This window comes from Varroa destructor, unplaced genomic scaffold (assembly GCF_002443255.2).
Source record: "Varroa destructor unplaced genomic scaffold, Vdes_3.0 BEIS01000002.1, whole genome shotgun sequence".
Lineage (NCBI taxonomy): Eukaryota > Metazoa > Arthropoda > Arachnida > Mesostigmata > Varroidae > Varroa > Varroa destructor.
Genome location: NW_019211455.1, coordinates 16,946,785 through 16,960,238, shown reverse-complemented (window position 1 = coordinate 16,960,238; position 13,454 = coordinate 16,946,785). Strand labels below are relative to the sequence as shown.

The 13,454-nt window shown below is 40.6% G+C and overlaps 1 long non-coding RNA gene across 2 annotated transcripts in view; it reads right to left on the bottom strand.

Moving 5' to 3' along the window:
• LOC147757453 (uncharacterized) overlaps positions 1–5,216 on the bottom strand; it is a 20,062-nt gene extending 14,846 nt beyond the window's left edge. The window contains exon 1 of one of the 2 annotated variants that reach the window (XR_015321043.1): positions 4,612–5,216. This is a non-coding gene — a long non-coding RNA (uncharacterized LOC147757453). The remainder of the gene's footprint in view (positions 1–4,611) is intronic. The other variant, XR_015321042.1, reaches the window with a different exon arrangement.
• Positions 5,217–13,454: the final 8,238 nt, after the last annotated feature.

The window sequence follows — 13,454 nt, the reverse complement described above, 5'->3', positions numbered from 1 at the left end:
TTTATCAAGGATGCAGAATCAGTATTTTCAAGCATCACATTATTTGTATTGAATTTTAACAAAAAAAAAAAGGTCTTCTGAGCTGTCTGAAGGGCAAAAAAATAGCCCAATTTTGTCCGACACCATCCCTTTACTTGGCAAGAGATGGTATCGAGTAGCTTAGCTAGCTAACCACACGGCGTAGCGAACAAGTTTGGAAATAGCCATCTTTGTGTCTGGTGAAACTGAAATTTTTTCTTGCAGATAGACGAAAGATTTTATACTATGTCTATGTCGCACGCGTGTGTTCGGAGACGCCATATATGGATGAGTTGTTATCATGTCACCACTTCCAAATGAATTGAAGCTTGAAGGGGCCAAAGAAAGATAGGCATATACAAGAATATAAGACCAATCGACTCTTTACTCTGTTTAGCTATTGGTAGCATTCATATGAAGACAGCTCGGTTATAGTTTGGAAACCGCATAAACAACTCATTCTATCGTCATTGGAGACCGTTCTTAGTAGTAATTGTCATACGTGATATATAAACTCTAAATTTTTACTATATCAGAGGCGTATCTGGAAGGGTATACGAATTTTTTCCAAAGCTAGGCGATATTTGCGTCAGTTACACGTCGAGACGTAACACCACAGCAAGTATATGGTAAATCTGTGGCTTACAAGTTACCTGAAACATAACTAACGAATTTAGCCTCGAGATCGAGATTTGCAGCTTTGCTTAAGTTATTGAATTCGGTAGCCGTAGATCATGGACGGTTGACCGTCGGCTGTTCGTGTTCATTATCGGGCCAAAGGTACAGCTTCTGACATTATTATCTATTTTCAACATTAATAACGCATACAAACTGCAGAATGCTTTCTACAGTGAAGTTCCTTTGTAAAAGCTGGTGTTTCTTATCAAAATAGTTCTTACAAGTTAGAATCTTTTCCCCTTCCAGCATGACACTATGATTAGCCTTACAAGTACGGTGCTTGAAATCGAACGCGGTACTAATGAAAGTCTAACATTTTTAACTTTGTGTTTGCTTCAAATGTATACTTTTGTATATAAATAACGTGTACTCACAAAATGTTTCTTTAGAACAAAGCAAAGTTTAGTTAGTATCTCACATTACGACGATAAGTGAATAAACCGCAACTTTACTTTTTTGCGCAGAACTTTACACATATAGATATACTATACGTGCCAAATAAACGATTCGATGGAAAATGTTGAAACAGTTGTTACTGATACGATTCAATCTAAGTTATTAGTAAATCTATAATGTCGGATAATGTGAGAGGTTTCTGTGGATTGCTTTACCCGAAGACAACTAACAACTAAATAAGAAGACCAGCAAAAGGCCGTTGGATTGGCGATGTGAGGGTTAACTTGTAGCCGCGAAAGTCAGAACAGAAGAACATTCAGACTTATGGAAGGTGTCACAAGCAAAGCTCTTGTCACACCACGCTATATTCAAAGAGTCATACAAAAACTAAGTTATCCAATATGTTGAATATGAATTACGTAGACGATAATTATCGTGTTGATAAAGTGATCATCTTTTTCAGAAAAACGGCTGGAAATTAGCGTATGCAACTTTTAAGGATCAACTGCTAAAAAAACTTAAATTTCATATATATTCACCTGTATTTAAAAATAGAGCATAGATAATTGCACCGGTATTTGGAAATTAACATTTTATCATACAGTCACATTGATTAAAGGTAGAATCCTTTGGGCAGATTCTGGCGGCGGGATACCGCGAGCGAGTTAATTAATTAACAGTGCTCCATTTAGTATCGACATTTTCCAAGTATCTAGCAGAACCAAAAGTAACATTATTAAGCAACATTTATTCTATCCTCCGAATATACTAACTCGTTGTAGTGCAGAGTCATAATGGAAAAGTTAAAAACTATGAGTACTGTTTCATCAGAAGTATTTTCGAATTTCGCGGTACAAAAGAGTATCATTCACCTGCTGCACTCATACGATGTTTGTTTTGAACAAGTAGTGCCGTCTAATGGATCTATTGTTCATCACTAGAAAAAAAACAGTTTTTATTCCTAAAAAGACTATATTGACTTTCGCAGTGAGGTTTCGGTTTAGCATTTACTCGAAAGATTACTGGTAGCATAGGACCTTTTATTCGTCTTGAAAAAGGCGCACACCTACGCGGGCCAACATACAACGATTGTCTAAACTGTGGGGCTTTTGGTGGAAAGGAACTCCGTATCACTGAGTGGCCCTTTTTTTGTTAACTCAGCCATAGATTCGCATTAAAACAGGACATAATTCTTGTCCCTGAGTGCTGATGCATAGCATCATGGCATTAAACGAAAAAAAAAATAGTAAAACTATCAAAATCATATTGAAAGTCAGCTATACCTAATAACACAGCGTTCTTCTAGCCACAAAAAAAACAATAATAATGTCAGCTGAACGACTTTTTTCCGTAACGCAATAACATGATTTAGCAAAGTGTTGAATTATAACAGATGAATATATCGTCTATTTCTGATTCTTGAATACTTTTTATGAATCACTCCATTTATCCATTTAACCTGTGTACTGGGGGCAATATCTAAATTCGGGCATCCTCTTATGGGTTATTTCTAAGACTGTCATACGACTGGAATATCTGTCAGGCAAAGACAGATACTCCAGTCGTATTTTTTTATATATGTCATTTGTGGCGTCATGTCTTCATAATGCATGATAATTACGTCTCCAGTACTGATCCCTTAACCACTCTCTAGTCATTTTCAAAATATTCCTATTTTAATCTGCAATTAGTGCTTTTAATAAAAGCAATATTGGCAAGTGTAACCTCGGTGGAGTGTTGCTCAAGTATACTACATATAAAAAATTTCAGCGGAATTAATCTTTGAACTAGCAGCTGATATGCTCTTCCAAGCGGCTGTTTTTTTTCCTATAACTAGGATCTAAGTGTGAAATAACTTCTTTTCGGGCCCTTCATAACTAAACTGTATTGAGCATTATTCGATTTGCCTCTTTGGAGATTTTGTTTGACTTTTCAGAAACTGCTTAAAAACTAACGATAGGGATTTGTCCCACGCGAACACGTTTTATTATAGCTGATCTTTGTCTAAGCTCCAAAAATCAGGTATTTCTTTTCGTAATGAATAGTACACGATCTTTTTTTTTTTCTGTAAAAATCTGGCTCTTATCTGGTATCAAGTATAGCGAACAAAGGCATGTCTGTTGCGGTAAACATAAAGTAAAGCATTTATTTACAGGTAGTAAACTGCCGTACATCATTAAACACTTCTATTTATGGGGATACTATTAAGCAATGACATTCGGACCTTGGCATATCGGCTATGAGTAACTAAGTCAAATGGCATACAAAGCTGACCAAGTGGACCTAGTATATTAAAAACAATAGCCAACGTGTACATCTAACTGATAGAGGTAAGTACATGACCTATTTAAGAATGCGGATACCTTTTGCGGAATGCGGATTTTTTTTGTCATTCAAAACAATATTCCATGCATTTAGTCAGTTAACTGTTTGAAATTTTGTCAATCTGATATTTTTCTACTATATAGAAGTTTTTTTTTACTACCCTCAATTTGGTTATCTGTCCGGTAGAAAAGAACGATACAAAAACTGAGGAAATGAAAACTCGTATCGGCCACTGAATTACATTGCGTAATTAGGGAGACATTAAAAACGCTAAGAAATATGTTACTGTAATAATTGTTTTCATAGTTTTCCTGGATTCCTTCGACGAATTACAGGCGAGATGAAGTGGTAGAAAGAAGGCTGTTTTCGATCCCCGTAGCGCTGTTATGCGATTGTTACTATAAGCACTATTTACTGTGTGCTTCTACCTTTAAACGGAAGAGATTGCCCTGACAAATGGCACCGAGCTTCCGTCATGGGCATTGTTGTGTTACACAAACTAATAGGAAATTGATGTTTGCATATCTTCTATATGAAGTAACAACTGTACCTCCTAGAATGTAGAATGAGAGTTCTACATGTTTTTTGTTAATGGTCACAAGATGAAGACAACATCCTGCAAGTTTTTACATCTGCACTCTATTCCTAATTGACAAGTATTAGATTTTATTTTAGTTGTCGAAAAACATGGCGCTGAAGTTCCTTTTGTTCAAGTTACTCTTATCACTTTACGAATATTCGTCGTTCCCGCTGACGACAATTTACTATACCAATTTAATGAATGGTATATATATATATATATATATCTGTGTCGATTCTATTTGTATATACACGCTTTACTTGATATCGAGTGTACCAATAATATCGTGTCTAAATAGCATACAAGCATTATGTAATAACGGTAAATAGTCCAGAATTTCCTTGTTATTACCGAGTTGTCATTACTGTGTCATTCATGTATGTTTATTTGCATTTTTTTAGTCGATTCAATTGAGCTATGGAGGAAATAAAAAAAAAATGTCTACGATCTTTGATAGCATGCAACGCGGATCGTTTTACTTCCTTTTGAAATGCACTAAAATATTTTACAAAATACACGTGCTCACGTATAACTATTATAATTTCTCACATAAAAACCTATCTGAAAAATTATTGAGGATTTAACAATAACAGTAAGTAAAACGTCGTACTTACAATTGAATGTTATGAGAGAGTCGTTGTACCTGTGAACACAATAGATCATACTGGGTATTTAATTATGCTGCTAACGAAGTTGAGCTGTTACAGCTGATAGAAGCGTGTACAGGTGAAGCTGCTGGACATGCACACACCGTTCTTCTTGCTTGCGATTGTTGTTAGTATCCGAAAAAGGCCTCGCTATTCCTGTAGTGCAGACAGCAGTAATTAGATAGGAGAGGCTACTTTCTTTTAAGGGGAGAATGTGTATCTTCGACGAGCGTTCTCAACGGCGTTTGCCAAGCGCTATAATTAAAATTGAACAGATATATTGGCACTCACTTTAAAAGTTAACTATAACACATTAATTACTTTACTAAAAGTTTTACGCAACTTCAAAATCCTTGTGTGAGTATTACTAATGGCGTTCTGTTTAATTTTTGTACACATGGATAAGTATTAACACACCTATTTATCGCTTACTAAAATCTTCTTTTTCCAATAGAAAGCTCCTCTACCTTAACTGGAAGACTATTTCACTAATGTGCGAAACAAAATAGGCTATCAAATTCTGTCAGAGTTATCTTGTAGACTCAAGTTGAAGTTACGCCTATAAATTGTTAGAGGTGATGTTTTTACGAAAAAAAAAAAAGACCATATAGTCGCTTAATAGAAAAAGCAATGGCAGCGTTATGAATCTATGTTCGCATGGGCATGTTTGTTCATGGGTTTTTTATGATTTCACATCAAATTTGGATAAACGGAATATATATAACGTATTAACGTAGCTGCATAAATGACAGCTTACGTTGGAAAGTAAGTTACAATATTGAGTTTTCCAGAACATTCTGAGATTAGCTCCGTTATGTAGTGCAATTATCAGCGTTAACATAATAGGCTTTCGCTCCCTGCAAATTGCATCGATATGTTTTTAAAATATAGGCGCTATATCTTCAACTTATAAACATACACTAACTAAACTATGTTACGATATTAGCTAATATTCAACTTTTTCAACAACGGAAGAATGGAAAATGTGATATAGAGTGTCACGCGCGAACAATCTCGGTAATTTATTGGTAAACGTTTAAACCAGGCCTTATGATAACTTCTTATGCATATATCTTCTGGGTCGTCCGTATGGGGAAAGCTTCTAAAGTGTATACAAAATCGTATCGATTAGATATACGATCAAACTGTCTCTTTACGCCCTCTTATTAACGTTTTGTTGTCGTTACATCGGGTGAATCTAGAGTTACAATGATTCCTCCCTGTCAGACTTATTAAAGTTTCAGACAACCCCTATGAACAACTTATAAACTTGTTTATTTTTCCTAATCACTTCTTCACACTAATCTTCATTTTGATGTCAGAGCATCACGATTATGCTGCACAGCATATTTAATATCTGTGCAAATTTGTCACGTGAACGTGGTCAGCCAATGCGGAGACTCAAATGCTCAAATACAGAGGCGACGCGGGTTGAAATGGCCGTTCTTGCCACCGATCCGAATAGTTATTGCTGCAGGACAAGAAAAATATGACGAACACCCTAAAGGAAAGATTGGAAAAAACCCTTTCAACCGCGCCTACCTGCCTAACAATAGCTTCTTTACTCGTCTAGTTTGTGTCATAGATCCTGCCCCATTCGTCGCCTTTGTCAAAGCTTTCATTGCTGTTATACGTGGGACACACGAAGACTGGAGGTCGGCGAGTCCCGTTTCGCTCTCGTAAGGGTTTGTCCTCTTCTGGCCAGTGGCTGGGCAGGAGGTAAAGTAATCAAAAGCATCCAACAGACAAAAAAAACGCCGCTGGTTCCATTATTTCTGCACAGATACTTCCATCTTTGTATGCTATTGAAAATCATTAGATAACACCTTTAAGCAATACGCGTAATAGCGTTGTTTTGCGCCCTTAACTGTTGTGGCCTGTGTGATTCTCCTGGTTTCTGGCATCTTCCTCTCCAGAAAAACATTTTTGTAGCGCACATTAAATGTGGCGAAAATTAGATAACGATTCTTTTATGTCAATAACAGAAGAAATAACTGCCAAGTTTCGTTAAGGCAAGCCTTTTTGGTGTCTCTCCTTCGACAGAAGAGGGAAGGTCTAAAATGAAGATATATAGAAAAACTTGCATTGTCCGTCCCATATTGACATATCATATAGATGTATGAACACAACAGTGTTGCTTACTTTTTAATGAAAATTTCGCTCAATTTGGTTGAGAAGAAATAAGCTGGAGCTCACTGAAGCGTCTTTTTATTCGTATTTTGGTGGGCAGGTCAAGTTGGTCCTAGCTGGCTCTTCATTAGCTTAAATGCTGGTTGACTGTCCTAAAAAGCGTACGCACCATGCACTCTGCTGACAATTCCTTTCATAAAGCACAATTCGAAGGATAAATAGGAAACCGCTGTAGGCCAAGCGTTTCTTATTGAAGATAACACAAAGCGGTACAGCCACATAATGATGTCGCGGTGAACCAGCAATGCACTGGGTACGGGAGAAACGTGTTCCTTTGATGTAGTTTTTTTAAGGATTTATTACTATCAGCGGTGTAAGAACGGCATTTATAATAAAAGCATATTTCCCAGCCGAGTTTTATAGTGGGGTAACGTACAACCGCCGAAAATATACCGAGACAGGTACCCTAACTTGAATGAAACGATTAACATCCCTAATTCAGCTATATTTTGTAACTCTTTGCGCTCCGTCGCTAGTAGTTGTGCGATTGGCGTTTCCGCGCCCTCTCCTATTATTGTATTGCACTTTAACAATGTCCGATTAGTTAGTGAGCGTCCGATAGCGTCTTCAGTGCCATCAAGACCAAAGTAGAAAGGTCGCAATAGTAGCAAAAGACTCGCTTTCATTTTCTGCCTTGATCCGTTACAGCTTGCTGCATAGCGGCGCTTTCGGCTCCGATAGAATTGCAAACAAAAGCCCACATCGGACCACACCAGACCATAGGAGATCGGCGAATCATTGTAGATCGATCAGACCTTCTTACTGAAAAAAGCGCTGCCCGTCACGGATGCTATCAAAGTAACCATCCGAGATCTCAGTTTACTCAGCAACTCGACAATGATCGAAACAAGACAAAGGCTACGTATCGATTATTGAAGCAATCCTTAAGGCTTGTGGTATAGTCTGTAGTGCTGTTGCCTTTTGTATGACGGTTTTTTTATGACGAATTTGGAAAACTATCGGCTTCATTCTCGTTGTCGATTATGGTCGTGAGCAAACAAGCTATTAGCTAGCTAGACTAAGGGGCTCTTTGGATCTTTTCTCGACACACCACGCCTTTTCTCAACCAACCCGTTTCTCCACTGTGTTTCGCTGGTCGAGTTTGGCTCGACCGAACGCTAACGGGACGAGTTGGCGAACAAATCAACCCGTTGAGTCGGTTTGATACTGTCGCCAAGGTAGAATGTCGCCGAGGGGCGGGTGTCACCAAGGGGCAGGTATCCTCATGAAACTAAGGCTTTACGGGGATCTAGAGGGAAAATGCCTAGACACACACAGGATGGCAATGGCTCTTTGGAGATCAGCGAGCATGGCGCTACGTAGAACAGGCGCAACATCTATGGTCTGTATGCAACACAAGATATTTATAAACTCTCTATTAATGGCGCCACAAAAGAGATACGTACATGGCACCCAGTGTCGTATTGCTGGCTTACTGTCTAAAAACAGTAGTTTCTGTCAGCAGGTGTGGACCGAAGAGCCTCTGGCAAACAGAGAGCCGAAATACAGAAACAGGCTCTTAAACCAGATCTTCACCTTGTGCCTTGTTTAATTTATATATATATATATATATATATATATATATATATATATATATATATATATATATAGCCTCGGCCCGTCGAGACATTCAGAACCAGCTGTTGGAGATAGTGACTGGGTGTCGGCGTAACGGGCAGCTAGACATGCAGGATGGCGATATTTGTTTCCAAGCAACAAAAGTTGCTTAAAGAATTCGGTGGCAATAGCAGCCCAACCAGCAGCTCCTTAAGCGGCAGAGCCAAGTAACATCAACAACAATAATACATCTAGGCAAATAAAAGCAACATTGATGAGCAGTTAAGGGCATAAACCTTTACTAGTCATTTTTCTTATCATTTTGAAGTCTTTTGTCCTCATCTTGACGTTCGTCGGGATCTCCCCTAAAACCGCTCTCTATCGATTCTGTACACGTACAGTGCAGGCTTGCTGTATCCTCGAATATAGCTTCTCTACTAATTTAAGGAACCTCAGCCTATGAATGCGCTGCATCGCTTGTTGCCATATCCCCCATTCCCCAGACGCCGACAGCTGCATACTTCTCATCGCCGCATAGAAATGACTTAGCGATAACGCGGCGTTGCTTCTAAGACCCGGAGTTTGTGCTGTTTCTCTATCAACTCTTGTTTTGCAAATAAGTTGCCGAAAGGAGAAATTTGCATTGCCTTCTCCGGCTTCTACTGCTACCTAAACATAAGGACTCTGCCATTACTTTGCCGGGAGAAAAGAGGCTCTGCTGGGCCTGTTCCACCGTTACGATCTACTTTTTGAGTGGAAGCTTTGCTACCTATTTACGCAGCGTTAACTGCCCCCCGTGGGCATGGTTAGCTAGCCACGCCCTCACTGTTGGTACATCTATCAGGACAATGCTACATGGAATGGTCCACTCGAGACAGGCCGCAGCGCTAGTTGGAATAAAACTGGGATGGATCGAATTTAAGGGAACTTGTAGTGGAGCCAGCGGGCTTCGCGGCACTGCGTTTGCGCCGCTTGGACCCTTGTATTAATTAGACTCCATAGATCGAACCACTGTCAGCCACAAGCTGGGTCTGGGTCGACCAGGATAGCTCAAATAGGCGATTCAAGCTTTAAGCACCGCGTTGCTTGGAGCAAAGAAATCCCGTAAGAACTAACCTTGAAGCTGAGCGAATGTATGTGCGGAAAGCATATACATTCATTCAGTCCCAATTTCTACTGCCATGTCTCTATTGCCCCCAATCCGTCACCCGCATCCTCGCTTATACCAACGCAATTCTGAGTAATACCCCTGGACAGATCTGTTTGTTGCTTTTAGAACGTTCAACGAAACCTGCACACGGCACAGGCAGGCCTTGTCCTTTGGCAGCCCCCTTCTCTTTACTTTCACCTCGACGTGCTTACTATTGTAACCGCCGTTGTCAGGCGCATCGCAGATTTTTAAGTCATCGCAACTAGCTCTGCTACGACCACTACCGTCAACAGACGACTCACTGTTACTTGCACACTTCTAGAAGTTTTACGTGCGATTATTAGAAGCTGTTAGGATCAAAACTTGAACGGCTTTCGGACCTCGTTTTAACGGTGGTGCGGTCTGCTTGATGAATGTCTTTATATAGCTGTCAGGCCATCGATTTGATGGCGGGATGTATGGCAGACAGACAGTTGGCCTACCTACTACTTACACCGTGCATCGATACGGCGGCGGATTAACGAGTGGCCTAGAGCCCGAGGCAGCACAAACAGCATTAGAATTAGCACTGCCTAGATCCCACTATAGGCCCAGTACAGGCAAAGTGGCAGACAGGACTTAATCAATGCCAGACTCAGGTCTTCCTACGAGAAAGGAAATTCCCGTCTGGCCAAAGTGCCCACCCAGTACAGAGATTGAGTGGCCGCGTAGTCAGTTGTGTTAATTGCTTTTTTAACCATTGCAAACGTGAGGCAATGTAAGACGTCGTACGAGATCTAGTTAATAAGTGACAAATCGAAGGATATGCACTTACTAGTTACAATTTGTAGCGTCAAAAATGTTTGACTTGTTGGGCCTTTTTATCGAATGAGCTCCAACGAAGCTGCGTAGATCACGCGTATTTACGAGATTGTGGTAAACAGTTTTTTAAATATCACAGATAAAACCGGCACAACATATAATACTGGGAATTAAAAAAGCATACGCCTGGCTTCATATCAGAAAATATTTCTCAATAATACTGTTATCTTAGGAACATAATTAAATTGGCTGCAGGATAAAGCACATAGGTAAAACTACTGCTATCAAGGCCGACGATATTTAGTCCTTTATTATATTATGCTTTTCTCAGGAACGATTCCTGAGGTGCGTGAGAACCTATTCTTACGCATAGCACCTACAAAGGTCCACGCATAATACCGAGTAATACACGCGGCTTGCTTAGCAGTAAAACGGCAAGAAGTCTCTAACATTCATGCTTATGCATAAATTCTACAGATAACAGTAAACAAGCTGTACTGGCCCGGTCCGTTGCCAGCAAAGCTCCTTTCCGCCTGTCCTTCTACGTTTTATTTAAAGTGAGGACGAGAAACATTGAAACGCTCTACTTGCTGCTCACGAATATCACGAGGGACGCAATGAGGATACGGGGTCAGCAAGGTGAAATTCGGAAACGAACGGTTATGGATTAGAGAGAATCGTAAATGAAGCTTTTTTTTTTCCGTTACTTTACCAGGTTAGATTATTAGAACATTCTACGTAAAAGAATATGGTCTCGCCGTCAGCTGCCACCTTCTAGAACGGGTCGTGGAGGAAAGCATCGTTACTAGTTGTAACGACTTCGGCACCGTTCCTCGCAAGGGCTACAGCAATTGTGTTGTTCCTTGCCCTATTTCACCTCTGTGTACACCCATGGAACTGTCATTCTGCGTAACTCTTGTGCTGCTAGCCTTACCTTGGGTCGCATGGTAAGCAATATTTACGAAAAGCGACGGTAGCGAGCGTTCAATGGGACGGCTTATCTGCTGGTCCAACGAAGTCCGTTGTTTCTGTGTCGTTCAGACTGTGTGCTTTCTTCTTCTGCAAGTCGTCACACTAGTTTGCACTGTTTAAAGCTCAAAACATAACGCACATGGACCACAACGGGCATACTCGCCTGTAGCTGCACTAGTTTTTTGACGCGGACACAAACAGTTCAAAAAGCGACGGTTGCTTTGGCTGTAGCATGCATTGTTGTAAACGCCTGACAGGAACAGCGAACTGGGAGAGCGCATGATGTCAGCCATCAAAGCCGCTATCTGACTGCTAGGGCTCATTGTAGTTAACTGGTCCAAGTAAGAGTACCTTGACCAGCGCTGATCAACTGGCGACCCGCGTATGATCCAGCCGGGGGGACACCGGTGTAAGTCAAAGAGGAACATCCTATGGATGAATAAATAAACAAGGCTAGCAAATAATAACGATACGGAACAAATTTTCGGAGCTGTGGTACTTCATGGGGCCTGAACGTCAAATGCCGGACAATGAATAGACGCTTTCTACGAACTTTTGCGGTCGGTCTTCATATGCCGTCGTCTCTCTAGCAGTTCGTCGCAATTTCATAGTTCGATTTGATGATGTTCTTCAGATAAAATCGAACAGAACAATTAGGCTTATGAAACATCGTAGTACCCATCGTGTGTTGGGTGTGAGTTAAGAATATGGTAAAGTATTTAGCTGAATTGCAGCCTGGAAATACTTGTCGTAGTTGTGAGGTTACGTAGCATTTACTGTTAAGATTTACTAATCATACTCTCATAGAGCGTTCATTGATAGTAGTTTGCGAAATAAAAACAGGCATTAGATAGCATGAGAGATGTAGCAAGCTGTTTAATGGATATTCTATTAGGTACCTTTATCTAGTGGCTTGTATATATAAACGTATGTAGTGCAGACAAAAATAGAAACGCGAATTGATATAAAGCGCCGAAGCAGTGGGACAATAAACGCACCTCTCAATCGGGTCGGCCACGAGTACCACGCATATAATACTATATGGATCTAACATTAGCGCCCCCCAGGAAACGCGCAAGGACGCTTGTAGTACCAGCATTCTCTCCCAATCAACCTTCCAACCAAACACGGTCGGAGATTTTCCCACCAGGTTTGAATCAATTTTCTGCGTTCTACCTAAATTGGCTTATGCAATAACGTTTCAAAAACACGACGACACAACCTTGCTGACTATGTTTTCCAGATGCTCTTGGACAGGAAGGACATTGAGCGGCGTCTAATAGATGTACGCGCATCAAGTCAACTTCCGGCCGACGCTGTTTACGTATCCGTAGAAAATATACGGACCCAACTGTGGGACGCACAAACTCACGGAATCCATTAACTACTTAACATATGCTAGAGTAGATCATGTTATGCTGTTATAGCGGTGCACGGTCCTGCTATGCGCGCTGTAAGGGCCGTTAGTTTCGACTATCACTCAATACCAGCTGCCGTCGACGTTGAGAAGAGCTGGCGGGTTATCGCATGTAAAAGACACTGTCCCGTACAAGTAGACCCAGGACGAAGTAACGAAGTCGTGGTGATAGACACCGGAAAAGGCGAAAAAAATATGAAGGTTTGTTCCCGAGAACACGGATGGAAGAATCCATTAACGTCGAAATAAGCCTGAATCGCTAACGACAGCAATCAACATAGAAATCGTAACAGTATTTATAATAGACGATAATGTACTTTTATCTGCTTATCGATCGTAAACTTAGAAAGGGCAAAAAACAGAAAAAGACGAAAACGAAGAGTGACACCGAAAGGAGGAAAAACAGAGCTCAACCTCGTTCACGCCCGCTCCTTTCAATCCAGTCGTAGCGAAATTAGTAACTATCGGCAGATAATAGTGACAGGGCAACATTCGTAGGCGTAAATCGTCCCCTTATTTTGTTTCTGATAGGCGGACTTGGCCGCTCCTAACTGCCTAAACGCCCACAGAATCTGTTCACGGTACATTCACTGATTGATTAGCTCGCCAGCGGAGCGATGGACGGCGGAGAGGCTGCCAGACAAATGATTTGGGAAACAGCAGAACCTTGACAACGACTGCGAGTTGACACAAATCACATTGAATCTAAGCGGGCGTCTTATA